The following is a 20,836-nucleotide window of genomic DNA, read 5'->3' on the forward strand; positions in this document are numbered from 1 at the left end:
TGTTCAATATCTCAATCACGACCTGCAAAATTAAATGGAAAAGAAAGACGAAATTGGTTGAACGTGATACTTTATTTTCTTAAAATCTCAGGTTCTCACATGCAATTGTCTCGAAAGGTCTAAATGCGTTAAACTATTCCATATATACCTGTCTGAAATTTAGATTTGTTTCATAAATTCTCCAACTGTTGGGCACAATATTGTCCAGCATGATTTATCACATATCTTCATTATTATCAATTGCATGAACATGTCCGATATTAATACGAATTACTGAAGTCCAACTGTGAAGGAATCGTTCAGCAATGCCAGCTCTCAATTTCCTTGTGAATGAGTGAAATGGGATTAGGCTGCTTGCAGTGGAATTGCAGGATTGGAAGGATCCAGAGAGACTTTAAAGAACAGTGTAATATATATCTACCATAAAGTTTAGTTAATGCCCAAATTACAAGGTGTTAACGTTTTACTTCTGGGTCAAATAACTGACTCCCTTGTATATATTCATTATAAATCCATTATATGGATTGTTCTAGTTTAAATGTAACACTTTTCCTTAATAATTCTTGAAAAACATGTGTATGCCAGTATTCACATTAATCACTGTGTCCATAGAAGCATTTAACTGCGAAATTGACTCTTCGTGTGTATTCATGCTGTATATGTTTAATGATTGCAACGGTTGTCAGTGAAGTTTTAAAACATTCGCTACAAATAGAACACTAATAAAAGCAAAATAAATGTGTTTGCATTCATTGTCCAAACTAATGATTAAAGGAAAACAGAACAAATCGGGGAACACTTTTATACGATGAAATGCAGTTTGTGTAATAAATACAAACATAGACCGTTTCCACAATTTCTGTTGAAAGCATTTAGCTGTAGAATTGCAATAAACTTGAACGTGACGTTAAAGCCCTTGCAAACACACATCAGTTAAACTGTACGATTCTGACTGTATCAAGTGTTTTTGAATCACTATCAAACAGTTTTGATACCAGGTATTATGAAATGAAAACGTAAACTATTCTTTTGCTCACAATCATAAATACATGCCGAGATAAGACATTCTTTACTTGAGAAAATACCATAGAAACAGTTGGCACAGAAAAGGGAACTGCAGCTGACAACAATATTATGGTCACTGATACGACGAATGTCGAAATACCCTCCCCATGTTTACCAATAAAGTTCATAAACTTCGCCACGGCCGTGGAAACAATGAAGACTTGGACACGTGCATATACATTCGTCTGGATTTACGGGAGGTCTTGTTGTCTTGACGAAATACTATACCAATGCCTACCTAAAACATTTTGGAAATTTTCCTGAGGCCGTATAAACAATAAAAACTTGAATTGCATGAGCATGGGCTTGTGTCATTACTGTGCATGGGCTTCGTCCTGACTAATCGGTTCTGTGCTTGAGTCTTTTTGTGCTTTCATATTGCTATTTTACAAATAGTCAGTGCACAGAAGTCGTCACATGCTCCGTGTATATGTGACAAGACGTACAAGTGTACAGTGTATACATTGTGGCACGACCCGTTTCCTGAAACAATTGTTCACATGGTTCCAGAGAATTGGCCACCTTTTTTCCATTATTTTCCAACTTGAAATTTAAATTAAAATCTTTAAGACAAAATGGGACCTTTCGCGAGTCTGAAAGCTCAGACTATCAACAACCAGCTTCTTGTAAGCCATGCCAAGGTTTGATTGCAATGAGTGTGCCAGCATTACCCGCATTCTAGAATGCTGGCAAACTGCTCTATCCTTGAGAGAGTGGGAGAAATAAAAACAGTTATCAAAGTTCGGGATGCTTAGGAAGTCGTTATTTTGGTGTGTTTACTTATAAAATGCCCATGAGCATCAGCCACAGACACTTGCACACACAAACACAACAGCGCATACAAACATTACAAATAGATAATCCATTTTAACATGAGTAGAACGAAAACAGCGGGTCATGAATTCACACACCTATAGGCCAAAAACAACAGCAAGGTAATCTTCCATTCTCAATGTATGAAGAACACCATTTGTGTCCAGGAATGTCTTAATAACAAGGTAATGCCTGACTTTGCCAAAGAAAACAGTCTTGATCTACTGTGTACAACACAACCGTACTTAACATACATTGTACATACCTTTTTATGAAGGAACCAGTGTACATTGATAATATACTCATGCCAATAATGGTTTCACCCCTTCAATTTTTTCTAAGGAACCAGTGTGTGTGGTTGGGGTGGGGAGGGGTGACAACCATTGAGATTGAGAGAATATGATTGTATGAAAGTTGTTTATGGATTTTGAACGGACAGCCTTTATATGTTCCCCCAATGAACGACACACACAGTGTGCAATGTGTTGTAAAGTAACAAGGAACCTGTTTAACAAAGTTATATTAGTGCTAAGGAGTTCCCATACTTTAACATAGGCCTGTGATAGTTGAAGCACTAAGATAACTTTGTGGAATATGGCTCAGTATATGCAATTCAAACCCAGGTTTCCTTGGGTAAGTGTTGCGTCGCTTTCGATACAGCTGTAGGACAGATACAATATCAGGGTACTAAATGTCAGCGTGCGTAAAATGTCGTTTCGTTAAACAACCATTAACGGAAATCGACAAAACCCTAACCATATTCAGTCGACATCTCTGCTAAAAGTGGAGTTGATTGTACGACCCCTACATGACATGTGATCGTGAATCATCATGGATGTTACAATAGACCGTCGATGATGAGTCAGAGATTAAAATAATGTTCCTGTCGGTGTCGCCTAATTTCATTAAAAAATGTCATGCATGACATTACAAGGCGATGCTTTTGACATATTACATTCTATTTATAACAGACATAAAGACTTGTTTCCATAGAAATTAGTTTGTTACACAATAACACTAGACATCCAACGTTTAAGTGTAGACCACTTTTGTAGATGAAGGCAATGAAAGATCGCCTCATAAAAATTCTAGACTGCGTTCATCCTGCTAGTGAGAGCTGGTAATAAAACATCATCAAAATCTTAACCCAAGTATCACGAGTTTCCTTTGCTCTGGTTATAGGTCTGATCTTTTATCTGTTTACAATGACACCGTTCGTCTAATATAGCAAGTATTCCAGCCGAATTTCTGCGGTCAGAAGGCCTCAGTTGATGTCAAGGACACTTGCTCATATCCTTAGGTAATCTGATATTATAAGAAAAACCATGGCAACGGTAGTATAAATTCGTCTGTCCGATATGAGTGAACAGATTGGAAAGTCTATGAAATGTGAAAGTGGAAGTGGAGGCACCGGCAAGTCGAGAACATAGATTTGTTTATTGGGATTGCAGCGTGTGTCAGTTCAAACCTCATCATCAGTGACAGTATGATGTGCATTTTGGCTAACCCTGTATCTATAAGTATCATTTTGAGACAAAACTCAAATATTGAAAAAAAGAAGATACGAGTTTCAAACAGGTTTTTTTATGCCATCCGAACTCACCAATGACATTCCTTGTGTAAAAGACTTTGTATTGTCACTACTATTTATCATCACAGGTACAATGCAGCACATCATGTTAAGATTATTATTATTGAATATACAGAACTAATTTTCACATGACATGATGTATTATACAAGTAAGATGTTTGGTATTAATTGCGTAACTGAGCACCTTAATGCTAATACTAAAGGTACACCAACTACGTAGATTGATGCTCATGCTGTTGATCACTGGATTGTCTGGTCCAGACTCGATTATTTACAGACCGCCACCATATAGCTGGAAAAGTGCGGAGTGCGTTTTAAAACTAACTGACTCATGCACTAAGGGTAAATTAAGCTGATGAAACACATTTCACAAACACATAAATGAACATTTAACGTTCATATATTTCTTTGTTTGCTACAAAACAAGCGTGTGTGTGTGAGAGAGAGAGAGACAGAGACAGAGAGATTGATAGCAAATTTCACAAGTGTATCACTATAGTAGTTACGTCTATTTGTTTCTTGTTTAACGCCACACGAGGCAATATTTCAACTATACGGCTTTGATCTGTAAATAACCCATCAATCAACCCATCCATCTATCTATCTTTAAACAAACTAGATCAGATACTATTTATCTTTCGAAACTTATTTATCCACACAACTCAATTAATTTAGTTCACACAGACTCATATCTATATAGATCTATTTATCTGCAGATATACATGTATACATACACTCTTCAAATTACATCGTTAATTTAAGTATTTTTTCTGCAGTGATATTTGTAAGGTCACTCACATTTTCATCTCTCTAATCTAGATGCGTAGTACACATACTTTCTTTGTTTCTTAACTGCACCTAATTTATGAGGTTTAACATTAGCTCTCTTGAAAGACGAAGTTAAATAAATCTAACATTTCCTCGGTTATTTGGGTTTCTGCTGATAGCACACAGTATGGGGATTGTCATAACTTTTTACATAGAAAAGATGATAATTCCTCCGATGCTGTACAACATTTTCACATTCTTTATTTTCATAACTGCTTCAAAGAATATATTTACGTTGGAGCTCTCTCGAGGGCATGACGTATAGATTATCTTCAGAAACAATTACAGGTTTACTTCTTGCACTGAGTAACTGACTGGCAATGAAGACATACCATTATGCAAAGAAAGTAAATCAATGTATTTTTATAGAAGCACATGTTTGTATCTACATGCAGTGTCTCATCTTGTAGTTCCTATAACCTTCTTGTACACTATCAGGTGTGCACCTATGTAACGAACAGTATATATGTTTAGTATGGTCAATTGTGCGGTCATTGTGATGACAAACAGACAATACATGTATGTAAACAACACCAAGAACCCGAGACCTTTGCCGTTGCAGGAATCCAGTTCTACAGACAGAAACAATCTATTGACATGGTAGATGACTGCAAGTGGTAAAACCAGTCTTCGCTAATGGGGCATATTCCTGCTGTCAACAATGGCCGACTCGGTAACTTGCTAATTTGCTTTACAAGCAACTGACAAAACTAATATTCGGGATTGGTTATAAAGCAAATGTTTTAACGTGCACCAGGCGAATCGAATTAGCAGAAGATGAGGCCTGGCGTCACTATCCATATCACACTGTTTATGTTTTGGTCTATGTTTTCCTTATTGGAGCCTCATTACATACATAGTGCACAAACGTGAAGGGCTCTTCGTGAGTCCATCTTCAACTCACTCGACTCCCCTTTCCGTACCAGAGATAGTTATCGTTATGATTGTTGATAAATAAAATCTTGACAATCTGCCATTTTGAAGAGACATGTTTAAAACTCGCGCGCTTGTGGGGTTTTTTCACTTTGTCCCACGCAGTAAAGACAATTCATTTTTCGTTTTGTTTTGGAAACACGAGTTTAACATCATTGCAAAGTCATTGTTCGACAGGTTCCGATTCAATTTAACTTGCTCAAATCATTATCACTGCCAGACACGTACATTCACGGCATACACACAGTGCACTTTGGTTAAAGGTGCATTGTTGTAACTGCGTCTTTCTCGCATTTAAATAATCATGCTTCATCGACATTCGTGGCTTTGTTCCTACTTAAGTCATGCTGAACAATGCTGTCTACCACTGATAGATATGTAAAGTTCTGAGCAACAGTCACTGTGGTCTTCAACAAACCACGCTTGTCCTCAGAGGCGGCATAAGGTCACAAGACGTCTTGCTTTCTGACCTGCTGGATGCAAGTTGTATCGAAACAGCGATCGAATTTCCTGATGTCAGTCATTGGATTATATTGTCAAGACTCGATTATTTTCAGACCGGCGTTGAAAAGCTTTAATAATGCCGATATTTTAATATCACTAGAATGTCTTGTCTAGAATGGATTATTACAGGAGGACAGGTGTAAACAAAACGACTGAATTCTGCTAGAGAATGGAATACTGTTGAATGGCAGTCATGTGACAAAGTCAAAGTCGGTTTCATTGTATTACACACTTGTTACTTGTTAATTGTGAAAACGCCCATAAAAGATCACTGTGATCATTCGCATACTCTGACATATATATTGTATTCATGACAGATCTTGGTGGTTGTTGAAATATCCAAACGGGAATATTGAGACCCGATTGCGGATATGGGTACGGACCGGTTCGAAAATGTCTAATTTCTGATGGGTCTTCAGTGGTAGGCAAACCGTCATAGCTCAAATCGAACGCTTTGCTTTTTTTCTACCACGAGTTAAATGTCAACTTGTATGTATAGAGTAGGTAAAAACTGGCAAGTGGCAGTGTCTGATGTCTAATGTATGGGGCTAGTATCAGTATAATATGTCCACTTCATGGCGTCACAAAAATCTGGAGAAAATCTACAATGTGTGTAACAACAAGTTTCACATGACAGCAACTACACTGTAGATAAATCAAAGGCATAAACATGTCACTGCATGCAACCCAAAATACAAATAAAACACAATTTCATCAAATCATATACAGCATACATTGCAGATACATATATCAAGATATATACAATGACACAGGCCCAAAAATGTCAGAGGAGCAAAATGAGGTGCAATCGAAAGTTCACATCAAGCATTACATAATAGTAGCCTTTAACCTTTGTTTTTCTTTCGGAGGTACAACTGAATCATTGAATTTTTTTGACTATCACATATCAGCATCGTGATTGTTATTCTGGTTAATATCACATAGTCCCAGGTTGTTAAAAAGGCAGTTGTCCCTGGTTGTTCACTGGGTGTTCAGATCATTCATCACTGGGGGTTCCAAAATTGTAGCGAGGATGTTTTTTGTACCTAAACACAACTCCGTTTAGAGCTGTTATAATTATGTATGCAGTGCACCATTAGTATCTCGAACATGAAGATGGATAGCTATTTCATAGCATACGTACAATTCATAGCATTACACCTGGTTATTTACTATGTACCAAAATAACAGATTATGCCCATGTGGGGAATCGAACCAGAGAACATATACATTGAACTACAAACAACCGTAAGTCACAGTGTTTTCAGTTCCACCATTAAAATCCTTGGGAATGTACTTAGGTAATAGCATCTCTCAGAAACGCCCTAAAGTATAGGAACGAGTCTTACTATATATGGGATGATGTATGCTAGCGGTAAGGCAGGACAGGATTACCCTTTTCCCGAACACGTGGTCTCATCCCGGTTTTCTATGATCCATTCATATGATTTCCACAACTATTTTAACATCTACACCAAACAGTTTTTTTTCTGAGGATAATCAATAACACCGAGATACATGTTAGATACCGCCAGGACGTTTTGCTATATCTATCCATCGTGCCAAAAAGGCGAGGATAAAAAAGCAAACCATTAGTTTATAAGGAATCGTTTTTCAAATGCGCTGTAAAACAACTAGGAAGTACTTCTTCTTTTTGCAAACCACACACATATTTGTCTCTGAGAAATAAATCAATGGCAGTCCATCTTGCCATAAAGGTGAAAATCAATTAATGAAAATCAACTAGGATAACAAAAATTCAACTTTAAGCAACTTTAACAACAAACTCGCTAGTTGCTGAGCCCCGAACAGAACTCTCTGCTACCAATGAGACGATGGCCGCTTCAGACATCATTTCACAGCGCACTAATGATATCTAATCTATTACCTCAACTTGTGTAACAGCCCATTGCCACTGGTCAACGTCAAATTGTATCTTCTAAGTGGCGTTCCCTGCAATTTGTGGATACGACATGCCTAACAAACCTCTCTATTCCATTTTGTTAAGGACTGAGGTGATTTCATGTTAACGCTGGAGAAGGACGCTCTCAGTATGCCTTGTACGAAATCACTCCAAACAAGAAGAGATTTTAGAGTTTGGACCCATTCAAATTAGAGTGATTTTAGATTTTAGAATCTGATTTATCAAGGCGGTGCCTGTATATGGTTGGAATATATACTTGTTTATTATGAGCATATGTTTATGAAATAATGTTGCCTAATGATCATATCGGGCGTTCGAATGATGAACGTTTATTGTCCAACCAATACATACAAAAGGCAAGTTAACTGTTCAACTGTAAACATCACGTTTCATCAATATGGGTAGACGAAGTCGGAACAGTTCATCGCTTGTGCACACTTTCAAGGATGTTCGACTTAACAATCACGTCTTCCTTGGCAACGGCATTTTTCAAGCATGCAATATCAGTAGTTGAACCCGCTAAACAATTAGTTTAATTCAATATGCTTTACAAAGGAAAAGGTTTGTATCGTGTTCATATTCACTACTCCAGTTCGCTTCTTAGGCTTAGCCGAGCTCCAAGAATTCAGCATCGATGTGTTGTCTTATCTGAATGTGTTTAGAATCTCAATGTGTTGTATATGTGATTAGATAATTGAATACCTAACTTCATTATTTCATTTTCAAGGCAGACAGATTTAGATTCCATGTATCACGTTTTGAATGATAATTAGCAGTTTCTGAGTATGCAAAACGTTTTGTGCAGAGAAACTGCCCAGATGAAATTGCATTTTGTGTCTGTTTAGTAATCATGTTCCACTAAATGTATCCCAGTCAGCTCGCCAAGATCCGATTTGCATATGTTGATTTTTAACAATCGATTAGGCTTTGACAATTGTCTCTCGACGACCATATTTTGCTAAAAAATCAGGTTTTTCAGTTGGCACAAATAAAATGTGGGAAAGTCAAATGTGACTGAGGCCGTGAACTATTACCTTTGATGAAAACGGGCACACGGTCTTTGACCGTGGACGACAAAGGGAGAGTAAACTAGATTGTTTATGTTATATTGTATCAATTGACTTTATCTGTTGAAATAAGGTTAGAAACTCCGATTTCCTGACAGAACACTTATCGTGTCTCAGTATTGTGGTTGTTCATGCTGATTGCCATAGCTCGATATAAATAACATTCTGAGTTGATAATAAGGCAACAGTTAATTACATAGATGTTTCTCTCATCAAAAGGTCCTTTCACCTGACTATATACTACTGGAATATAGTAACTGTGCATTATTTAATGTTCTGCCATTGTGTAATGCAAAAAGATAATAACACGATTTGTAGTGTTTTCCTTAATCACTGTTTAAAAGTTGACAGGATAATATCGAAATCTGTATGATTTAACACTAAGCATCGTTACACATCCTTGAAGAGATGTGTTGTCAAAAGTCAGTTCACAAATTCAGTATCGTGTGTATCCACCTTGGCGTTCATGCAGGCTTGACAGCGACGGCGCATAGACGACACAAAGCGATTGAAGAATGCTTGGGGAATTTTGTTCCACGTCAATGGCTGATTCTGGACTTGACGTAATCGTCTCTCCATTTCATCCCAAGCGGGGCGGATGGGTAGTGTCGTGGTTAAAGGGTTCGCTCGTCACTCCGAAGACCCATGGGTACAATGTGTGAAGCCCATTTCTGGTGTCCCCAGTCGGGATATTGCTGGAATATTGCTAAAAACGGCGTAAAACTAAACTCACTCACTCTTTCGTGCTCGATAGGGGCAGGTTCAGAGAAACAGCAAGCCAGGAAATCTGTCACAACACGAGCGACATGTGAACGGGCATTATGCTGCTGAAGCGTGAAGTGACGTCTCTGTCCTTGAATGAACGGCTGCACAGCACATGAGGCCCAATGATCTCAGCCCTGTATGGCAGACCTGTCAGATTGCCATTGACAATGAGAAGCTGTGTCCGACCATGAGATGTGTTTCACCCCATACCATAACGCTTCTTCCACCAAACTGTCGACACTGAACAACGGACGCGTTAGCATACTGTTCACCTCGCCGTCTGTACACCCATGCCCTGGCATCTGTCCAGATGAAATCTCGACTTGTCCTTGAACCATCCCGATCTTATCTCCTGTAGCCTAGCTGCTGTCTGCACCAGTCAAGAAGTGCCTGTCAGTGACATTGGAGAAAAATCGGACTATTGCAGGCAGTTGGGACCGGATGCTGTTCCCCCTCGGTCGGTTCCGTACAGTCCTGGAAATGATTGGACGTTTGAAATGGTCCGAGTAGTCACACATTAAGGGGCTTTTAGAAAGTCAATTCTAACTCACGTGTACTCCTGGTGTGATCTCTGCCAAGAAAGATTAATGCATCGGCGCATAATACCTGCATCTGTGAATGACACCTATTGAAATAGATCATTGCTTATAGTTCGAGAAAAAATTCCAGTTACGTTTGCATATATATAACAAGCAGACTGTATGAATGGTGGAATCTTAAAGCATTCTCCATTGGAACGATATCTTAAATTCTGAAGAGGGCGTAGGATCTTAGCAGTTTCAGAAGAGAAACAAGTTCTGATTTACCAATCTGATATGGAAAGATGCGAGAACGGTGAGATCACCTCATTATTTTCATCTATGCACACAGATTCTGTATGGCAAAACCTCTCGACAAGACTGTATAACGGGAAAGATGTTTTCAATGCACACATTTCCCCTTAAATCGTGCAATATTAAACCAGCTCCAGGCTTCCGGTTTGTATGTGTCAACATTTCACACCTACCGGGGTTTAATCAAGCATGCTGCTTCTTCAGTTTCAAAAAGCATCATACGACGATTGCTCGTTGTTTGATCAAGGTTAAAACACTCCTTTGGGTTTCCCCAGGCATGTTGAAGTAGTCCGTAAGTGTTTACTTTATTTCAACAAGACAGCCTCATGAAAAACGTATCAACGTCAAAGTGTGTCGTTTGTCATCGCCACTTCTGTTGTCATTCTTTTGCAATACTTCGGGGCATACACAATTATATCCTTGTCATACGTAACAAGAAAATAGATGTCACGAGACGACTGAAAACGGAACTGACGTTGGGACAGTTACCGTTTTTCTACAAAACCTTTTACCTTGTAAAATGTCAGGTTGATTCATATGTTGTCGGTCACGATGCGCTGTGAAGGAGTGTGATCCAAAGTTTGCATAGTATTCATGCCCCAAACCATTACGGTCCATACATATTTATGAATAATAGCTACGGGTCTGTTGCATTTAGCGATGTTTAGATGACACCGGTGTCAAGAGAGTAATTAGAAACGACAAAAAACTTTCAAATTTCGTAAGAAATCTCTGCTGAAAGCAGAGTTGATTGTACAAGTTTGACTGTATCACTATGTTCGTTTCACGCCTTATTCAACAGTATTACAGCTTTACGACACTAGTCTGGACCAGAAAATCCGGTGATTGACACTATGAGATATGATGACTGACCCAAGATAAGGGGGATATACATTCATAGTATGTTGTGAGATGTGTAGCGCAGAGGCTTTGTTAGTTAGTAAGAACAGGTAGACAACACACACATCATTAGATGTTCACTAACAATCACACATTGTTGGGTTTTACGCCGCTTTGAGCAATATTCCATCAATATCACATTGAACGTCGAAAGGTTTGCTTGTGATCCATATTTTCTTAAAAGGTTCCGATTTTTCGGAAATGATATGACTCACTGAAAGTTAGTGATATGTCTTGGACTACGTGGAAGCTATAGTCCTCTTCTATTTCTACATTTAGTATATTATGGTATTTGCTATGAACAAGCACACAAATTGTGTTACGTACTGTATGGTGGAGTTTCAGAGGTGTTCCTGCTCTCCATATACTCTCCGCTGTCCGCATTCCTTGGCTTTGACTGATTTTGCTCTCCTGTGCTCTGAGCAAGGTATTGCTATGGACTATTCGAGGTGACCTCGCGCGTTCGCTCTTTTGACATCAGTTGTATTTGCACAAGGTGCAAAAGTCGGGAACGGCCAATTGTCCATAATCTCGAGATTTTTCATTCTCGAATATTATTTTAAATACGTTATACACTTTAGCTGACCTGATTGAAAGCCTCGTGGGCGCATGTCGTCGTTCTTTTCCAGCGAATGTCCATAGTTTCCCGTCGTAAGCTGAAACTTCTCTTGTTGTCCAATGAATGATGACATTCTCGTCTCCCCGAAAGGTTCGATACCTCTGCCGTCCTATTTGTAAAGTATTTTGTTCATTATACAATATTTTGGTTCAAACTTTGATAACAGATATGTATTTACTAGTGACGCTGAATATCAAGTAGACATGTGAGCATCAAGGCTGTGTCACTTCTTTTTCCCAATACTCACGAACACGATTACAACGATTCGTCATGGTTAAGATGTTTCAGTTTGTCAATTAGGAGTTGCAAACTTAGGGGGGAACTAACAAATATTTGTGGGAACGTGATAAAGTCTACTCAAAATCTCAGGCACTCACATCCATCTAATGTCCGTAAGTATAGTCCATTTAATATATATATATATATCGGACTGAAATGAATATTTTTTTTCAGAAAATATCATTTAATCCTTCAAGTGTCTCCCGCCCTGATGTTGCTGGAATATTGCTAAAAGTGGCGTAAAACTAAACTCAGTCAGTCATTTAATCCACGGGCGGATACAGCTTTTTCAGAAAGGGGGTTGGGGGGTTGCAGTTTATTTACACCCGTTTTCATGTGAGTATAAATGGTCATTTAATAAACTTTCAGGACAAATAGGGGTGCGCACCCCTGCACACACACACTCACACACACACACACACACACACACGGATCCGCTCATGAAGTCCTATATTACGAATTACTCAAGTCTCGTTGCGGAGGAATCGTTCAGCAATACCAGCTCTCTATTTCCTTGTGAGTGAGTGAAATAAGATTAGGCTGTTTGCATTGGACTTGCTAGATTTTACAGAAAAGTGTAACATATGTGTATAATAAAGTTTAGTTCATGCCGATATTACAAGATGTCTATTTTCTTCATCCTTGGCCAAATGTTTGTCTCACTCGTATATATTCACTATCAATCCATTACATTTTCTTTCAGCATGATTCTTGAAAAATAAATGTGTGTGCCAACATTAACATGAATCACTGTGTCCATGGAAGCGAAATTGGCTTTTCATGCGTACTCCTGTTGTATACAAGGCGAAACCTTGAAATGATTGTCAGTGAAGTTTTAAGTGAGTGAGTTTAGTTTTACCCCGCACTCAGCAATATTCGAGTCTGGACCAGACAATCCAGTGATCAACAGCATGAACATCGATCTGCGCAATTGGGAACATGTGTCAACCAAGTCAGCGAGCCTGACCACCCGATCCCATTAGTCACCTCTTACGACAAGCATGGGTTACTGAAGATCAATATTCTAACCCGGACCTTCATGGAAGATTTAAACATTCGTTAGACAAAAAAACAGTAATGAAAGCAGAATAGAAGTGTTTGTAGTCATTGTCAAAACTAATGATTAAAGGCCAACAGAACCTCAACGAAGGGAACACTTGTGTATGCTGAAATGCAGTTTGTGTAATAAATATAAAAGATAAATTCATTTGGCTATATAATTGCAGTAATTTTGAACGTGACGTTAAAGCCCATGAAAACACACACCATTTCAACGGTATGATTCTCACTCAACCACAAGGATGTGTTAATGCATCATTATCAAACAGTTATAATACCAGTTATTTGTGAAATGAAAGTTGTTTTTTTTTCTCAAGTGGTAACCAATCATATATGTATGCCGACAGAAGACATATTTTCATTACAAAAGAATTCCTGGAAACATATGGCACACGTTAGAAAAGGGAATTACAGCGGACATTATTTCTGTCACTGATACGATAAATGTTGAAATGCCCTCCCAATGTCTCCATAAAACTTGTCGAAAATTTACTGAGGCCGTTGACACAATGAAAACTTGGGCATGGGCACATACACTCACCTAAGTTATCGGGAAGTCTTCTGTCATGATTACATACATGTATTTTGTTTGAGACTTCTCATATTGTCGCCCTATTCTGCTTGGCGTATGTGCTATCCTTTTGATAATGATATGATTCTTAATATCATGAAGGGGACCAAGCTGACGAGTGCTCAAGTCCTTTACACCACGGAAACCTCTGATTTATATCACGTGCCGTCATTACATGTACTATCACACGTGAACGTCGTGGCGCATTTCCCATCTCTACAGACGATTGTGCACTGTGCACTAAACATTCAAACCATTTCCCTGCTGCAATATTTGTGCCTTCGTTTTGATCAAGCTGTCCTTGGCTTGAGTAGTGTCCCTTGGGCGTCCAGAGCGGCGTCGATCATTGGCGGTATGTTTGTTGATATCCGACCCTCAATATTCCGATGACAGATTGGGACGCATAATTATACTATTGTGACCTGTGCCCATCTGCAACATTTCTATGACATGTAAACATTCAGCAGATTGCACCATGTCTGTTGCAACTTCCATAATGTCTGAATGTGTCTTGTGAGCGTAAAACAATATGTTTCCACTAAAATCGTACCTGTGAATATCCGGGTTAGAATTGGTCTAACCAGCAGTCGTAAGAGGCGACTAACGGGATCGGGTGGTCAGGAGCGCTGACTTGGTGGACACATGTCGTCGTATCCCAGTTGCGTAGATAGATGCTTATGATGTTAATGATTATTCACAGACCGCTGCCATATACCTGGAATGTATTACAGCAAACAAATAATGACTAATTGCAAATTGTATTTTATTTACATAACGATTTGTCCACCACCGCTTCACTATAGCTGGATTAAATAATTCGTTAGTGTGCATTGAGCAAAAACAGAACATGTTTGAAAATGTTAAACCAGGCATGCACCCATTGTATGTGATTTGTGACTGTCACAGTGTTTTGGGGCTTGCCACTTAAATCCCTTTCTTTCATTTCCAGACACTGATGGGTTGTATCATGTAGTTGTGTTCATGTAGCCTCTGTGATATTGCTGGAAATTGCTAAAAGCGGCGTAAAACTAAAACCTCAGTCATTCTTGGGTATATACAGATGCGAGTTTCACAAATGGTACCAATATAGAGAATCGAACAATGACGTCCACTATTACCACCAGACTATCTCAGCGTTCCAATTACTACAGAAATGCAACCTGTATGCCAATTACAGCTCTATCCTGATATTGGACCCCTTTCGAGAACTGCCCTGTTGGAACAGAAATACGAACACGCTCCATTTAAAATTCATTTGGTATGCACGACAGGTCGTAACCTGGTTGCGACTAATCGTGATTCATTTCTCCATGAACATACAATTTTATGAAGTAACGAGATGAGAGTATGGCGGAAGTGATCATAGGTTATTGGTTTGGTTCACGCTGAAATGCATCCGCAATGACACCTGAATTTTGTTAATCACGCTACGGTACTTAACAAATCTGTTTCTATTTACTTCCGTTCAAATTCCTGCTGCGGAACACCTGGTTGGTGCTTTATAAAGACATTCTATGTCAAACGCTTAATTTTGCAATTTGAAATATGAGTGAGACAGGCGAGATGTGAAGATAGAGAGCGAGAAAGGTGAAAGGAGGGTGCGAGAGATATCGGTATAGATACTGTGTATGCATATAGTATTGAGTTGAAGGGAGAGAACTGCAGCAACTTGGAACAAGGTAACCAAACAGAATTATCCATGTCACTACGTCTTAAACTGTTGTCTTCTGAGTTTCAATGTCTATGAATAATACGCATTGGTCATTTTGGGATTATCTTTTGAGTACATTCTCCTTTTTAACGATATATCTTTGGTTTTGAAAAGGATGCTGAAATTTAGCAGTTTCAGAAAAGAAAGTTCTGATTTCCTAATCTGATCTAGAAAAATCGGAGACCGGTGAGATCACCTCGTCATTTTCGTTCTTGGATTTATGCATACAGATATGATGTGGCAAATAGATAATCCACTGTAACTATTTGTCAGGTTTTGAAAAGGATACACAGGTTTGGATTGGCAAAACCTTCTCCATAAGCCTATATACCTAGAGGGATGTTTTAAACAAACAAATTTCTCTGTATGACTAACGGACGAAACGATGTATGCATACAGTGAAGCGATGAAACGAGGACTGCCCTTTCAATATTAATAAATAATACACATGACTATAATTCATACCATACTGTATTCTGTACAGACTAAACCTTCATGGATAAAGATGATCTTTAAACTATAAAACAACATTACATGACATCGCAGGACGTGCCAATTACATCTGGTGTTATCATTGACGTTTTCCTATATATGGCCTGGCTCCCGATCCACAAAGAGTTCGTAACGTTACGACCTCTCGCAACTCGACAGTTTTTCATAGGCTCATGACTGTCGTGGCGCTACGAACGTTTTGTGGATCGGGACCCTGGCCACTAAACATATAAACATGTTCCCAAGGTGGTGACGGTGCCGCAAATGCACCATTTAAAAAGCCTCTCGTCAGTTTTCAGCATCGACACAATTACTTACAATGTGTTGCCCATCGTGACGTTGCTGCAACATTGAGAAAGTAACGTGTAACTGTGTTCAATCATTACTATAATAGGTAATATGCAATAATCATGTGTATACATATGTGCATGCCTGAAACTTATTACGTGCTGTTACATACTGTCTATAAAGCTGTAACATAGGTTTATAAAAATAGATGTGAATTTTGTATGGTAATAGGTTTGGCCCGGTGGCTGACGAGGTACTCTCAGTAGTATTTCCCTCGATCTATCAGCGTCATACTCTGGGGAAATCTCCAAAATGGCGAACATTCATCTCCCCTTCCCCAATCCGCGTCAATCAAACAAGCCTTCATATACCCTACAGTCAAGGAGTTTTTGTATAGATGTGAATATTTCATTTTATAACGACACATCACTATGAACAACGTCAACATACATCAATAATATATCCTATTACCATTAACTGTACCTGTATGGGTATAGTTTGTTGCTGAGAAACATGCTTTCAATACATTGTGATTTCCATGTGTATCCTTGCGTTGGCTGTGCCAGTGCTATTGCATACGTATTCATAATCTTGCGCACACACCAAAACGCACACACACAAACGCACTCTCAAATTGTGACACACAATTCTCCTCAAACTCACTGACTCCCCAATTTCACACGTCCCCTCTTTCCACACTCACTCACTCACACGTCTTGCCTTCAGCGAGCACATACTCACCAATTAATTGAATCTCTATAATTTGAGCCGTTCATTCACTCATTCGTCATTAACAGTATTATGTGCATATAAAAAGTCAACCCTAGAGCAAAAACAGTTGCAATTACCCTTCGTGACAAATGCAACTGACCATTGAAGACTTAACGGTAAAAGCTATATGAATGTGCCATGGAAGATCAGTCATGGTCCTAGGTGTGGGTGAAACGGTTAAGCATGTGCTGCCGTACCGGTAGCAGCGCCTCCCACATTTTCCCAATGTCTGTGACATAATAGTTTGTCATTCTTATTTTGCAAGTATGTCTGTGTTCGAGGGAATAGGACGCAGGTGCACCATGGACGGTGTTGTTTACAAGAAACAAGAGAAATGTTAACCACCCACTTTAGAAGCGTGTCAATTGGTAGCTCCAGCTCATTACAAGGCACCTAAAGCTATATACATAGCGGTGGGGATGTATATGTCAGTCAAACAGAACATAGAGTAGTGTACGTTGTCGTCATAACAAGCTTAATTGGAAAAGATAACTTTGGAACGGATATAGACCAACGTAGGCAGTTAATCATTTCCCATGTGTCAGTATATCAAATTGAATTCTCCTGTGAGATAACCATGACAGTGGAACACACAGCCTTTGTCCAGGGATGCATAGACATTCTATTCCTGTAATGGCAAGTCTAGATAAGAAGCCGTCAGTCATTTTAGTGACAATTTTGTCCATATAACCTACACATTATGAGTTGAATTAATAAAAGAGATTTGTCAAGTGTAAAATAAAACGATCAATATCAGCCTTGTCAGCACTGCCGGTTTTTCCTTGGTCTATTAAACTATTAACTGTATACGTAAGATATGTAACATGAATGCTGACGCGGTTACATGTAACAATGATACTGTTTTAGCTGAGATATCTTTCTGCAGAGTTTCTAAGTGGCGGGAAGAATTAGACCTGCGTACTCATTTGCGTACTCATTTTGCAAAACCGGGAAACCTTACTGATTTTCAGTGATTCATTCTGATCATATGTTATCATGACTTTGCCTTCATCTCCATGTGGATTTGTTTCAGCAGATAATTGATGCTGGTTATCATCTAGCGTGGACATCATATCTATTAAATCTACTGAAATCAACAATGGCTGATTCATTTATATATGGAAGAAAGGCCATTTAGCTATTATCTCGTACACGATGTTTTGGAGGAAACCAATGCATCTGTGGGTCATCATAAACCTGTCTGATAGTCTTGGCGTGACAGATAGTGCTGATCTACTAGACTGACGGACAGCGGTAATGTGTATTTTCTTATCAACGTTGATTTGTCTGTACTATGTCATTTATTATTAATGAAAACTACAAATAGATCAGACTTGGTTTATGGTTGTCCTGACAGACATATTAGACAATGTTGATATATGCTCTATTTACTGCCGTGCAGTATGCAGGTATGCTCATCATATGGATTACACATCTGAATTAGAAATATTGGTTGACTGTAGTATTTTAGTAAGGGCTCATATGAACTGTCATGTCATCGAAAGTGTCCTTTAAAAATTGGTTCTGACCCCCAAATTACAAACATTATCAAAACATTTCACATAAACGTTGGTCTAAATACTGCAGTCTTGAAGTCCAAAACATAACCATGATATCCGTACCAAACAAATCACCATCGAATAATCATTTTTTTTCGTTTCATGTTTACTCACCATCAAACATGCATATGCTTGTTGTGCAGGTTTTTCAATCTTAAAAATGATCCCAATAGTGTAGAAACAAATTCCTAGGCATATATATCGTTCGTGGAAGAAGATGCTAGATGTTCGTAACCGTAACGTATTCTCTCTCGCAGAAACCATTCAACCCAAGATATGTCCCTGACCACCATTTGAGCAGACTCCATGAGGATTGGGTGGTTACAAAGATTGTAGCTAGGAATTATCGTGTATCTAGTTTGTATACATTGTTACATTTTACTACACTGACAGTCCCTGGTTGTCCTTGTTGGTATTGTAGCATACAGTCATGTGTCTGTAAATTGGTGACAGTAACATTAAATAACATCCACTCACTGTCTTAGATTTGCAGCACAAGCAGATCTTGTGAGAATGCTTACAATACACGGAACACTCGTGTCATATTTTTCAGACATTCATTACGCATGTAGTTTAAGTGATGTTATTTGTGCAGGAGAAAATATTTAATATATTTAATACACTCTTTAAACCATGTTTGATGGCCTTCGAGAACAGCCTGCTAGAGTTGGTTCAAATTCAATGCAATGTTACATCACATTAACACTGCGAGGAGCAGGGAACACAAAACTCTTTCAACTGAAAACGCAAATGATCGTTGTTGATTTTTCACCCAAACAAAAAGGCGTCAGAAGAAACTTATCAAATACTAATTTTGGAATCTTCATGCTGTGTAAGACGCTTCGTGTTTTCCTGATGTATAAACTCTTTGATAAAATTCCAGACTGATGTTTTATGCAGCTCTATTTATTGCCCCTTGTAATTTTATACATCACAGCTTGTCTTGATCTTGCTTTACGTTCAACGTAATGTTTGCACTATACACATGTTTTATGCACGACCCATTTATCACTGCGTGAGTTGGTCTACAACCCAACCAAGGGCTCCGCTTAACGGATGGCAACTGCCGAGCTGATTACATACGTTCTGACACTGTAGATATATCGCGAAGCAGCCGCCCTCCACAGACAAAGTGATGCGTTCTAGTGCAGCTGAATTTGTTTATAACGCATTCGATTTCGGAAATGAAAATATTACAAGAAAACGTGGGCCAAACTATTTCTACGTTTAGTGATTGTAACAATCATTTGTATTTCTTAAAAACCTTGTACAGATTGTCTTACTAGAATAGTGCATGCATAATGGCGCGAGTTCAGCACATGCAACAGAAAAAAAATCTTTTATCACTGCTTTCTTACCACAGATCTCCACATGAACTAGTGATGTTTCTATAACAAAATATGTTTGATCAGCGCTACAGCATTGAAGACCTCCTTAAAGCTTCCCAAACATCCTATGGTAGACATCTAGAATACATTTCAAAATGTTACACATCAGAGACACACGTTATGTCTGACACACGTTCTTCCCTTTTGTGAAGTGTACCAGGTACTACCGTAGTTTTACAGGTGTACGATTGATTTGCGACGCATGTGTTTAAGCCGGTGCCGCTTGTAGGACAGTATACGCCTACCATGTGAAGACATGATTGCAGCACTATTTGATCATGATACAATACACTCATCTACTTTTAGCAGATATTTCATAACATGACAGCGTATTATCGATGTTATTTCAATGTTGCACTTTCACAATGAAGTGATATTAAGAAAGTTAGTTTATGGATAACAATGTCTTTATTACATAATATTATGAAGCGATGTTTCGGTATAGATTCTTATACCTTTGTCAAGCAAGAGAGCCAATCAAACTGATTATCATGAAGTGATATGTTTTGCAATTGAAGCATGGAAGTATCTTCTTGACTACCATTCAAACTGGTTTTGATTTATTGTGACCCAGTACGTGCAACCATCTGAAGGAAAATGCATTGTTGTAACTAGGGCTGTAACGATGCATCGAACTATCGATGGATTGCAATTGTTGAGTCTCCGATAGCAATTAATCGATGGAAGAAACGAAAAACTATCCATGCATCGATAGTATGTGTGACTATCGATAGTTTAGTAATTGACTTTCGTTGATAAATGCTCAGCGCAAAATACAGGATGTTCGGGTGCAGACTTCATTGAGTTCATTCATTGAGTTAATGTTTAACTGTTTACTTGATTTGGGTTTCAAGTTTCATGTCAGTTATTAAAAGA

This window comes from Haliotis rubra, unplaced genomic scaffold (assembly GCF_003918875.1).
Source record: "Haliotis rubra isolate DU_JTF1 unplaced genomic scaffold, ASM391887v1 Scf443, whole genome shotgun sequence".
In the NCBI taxonomy this organism is placed as follows: domain Eukaryota; kingdom Metazoa; phylum Mollusca; class Gastropoda; order Lepetellida; family Haliotidae; genus Haliotis; species Haliotis rubra.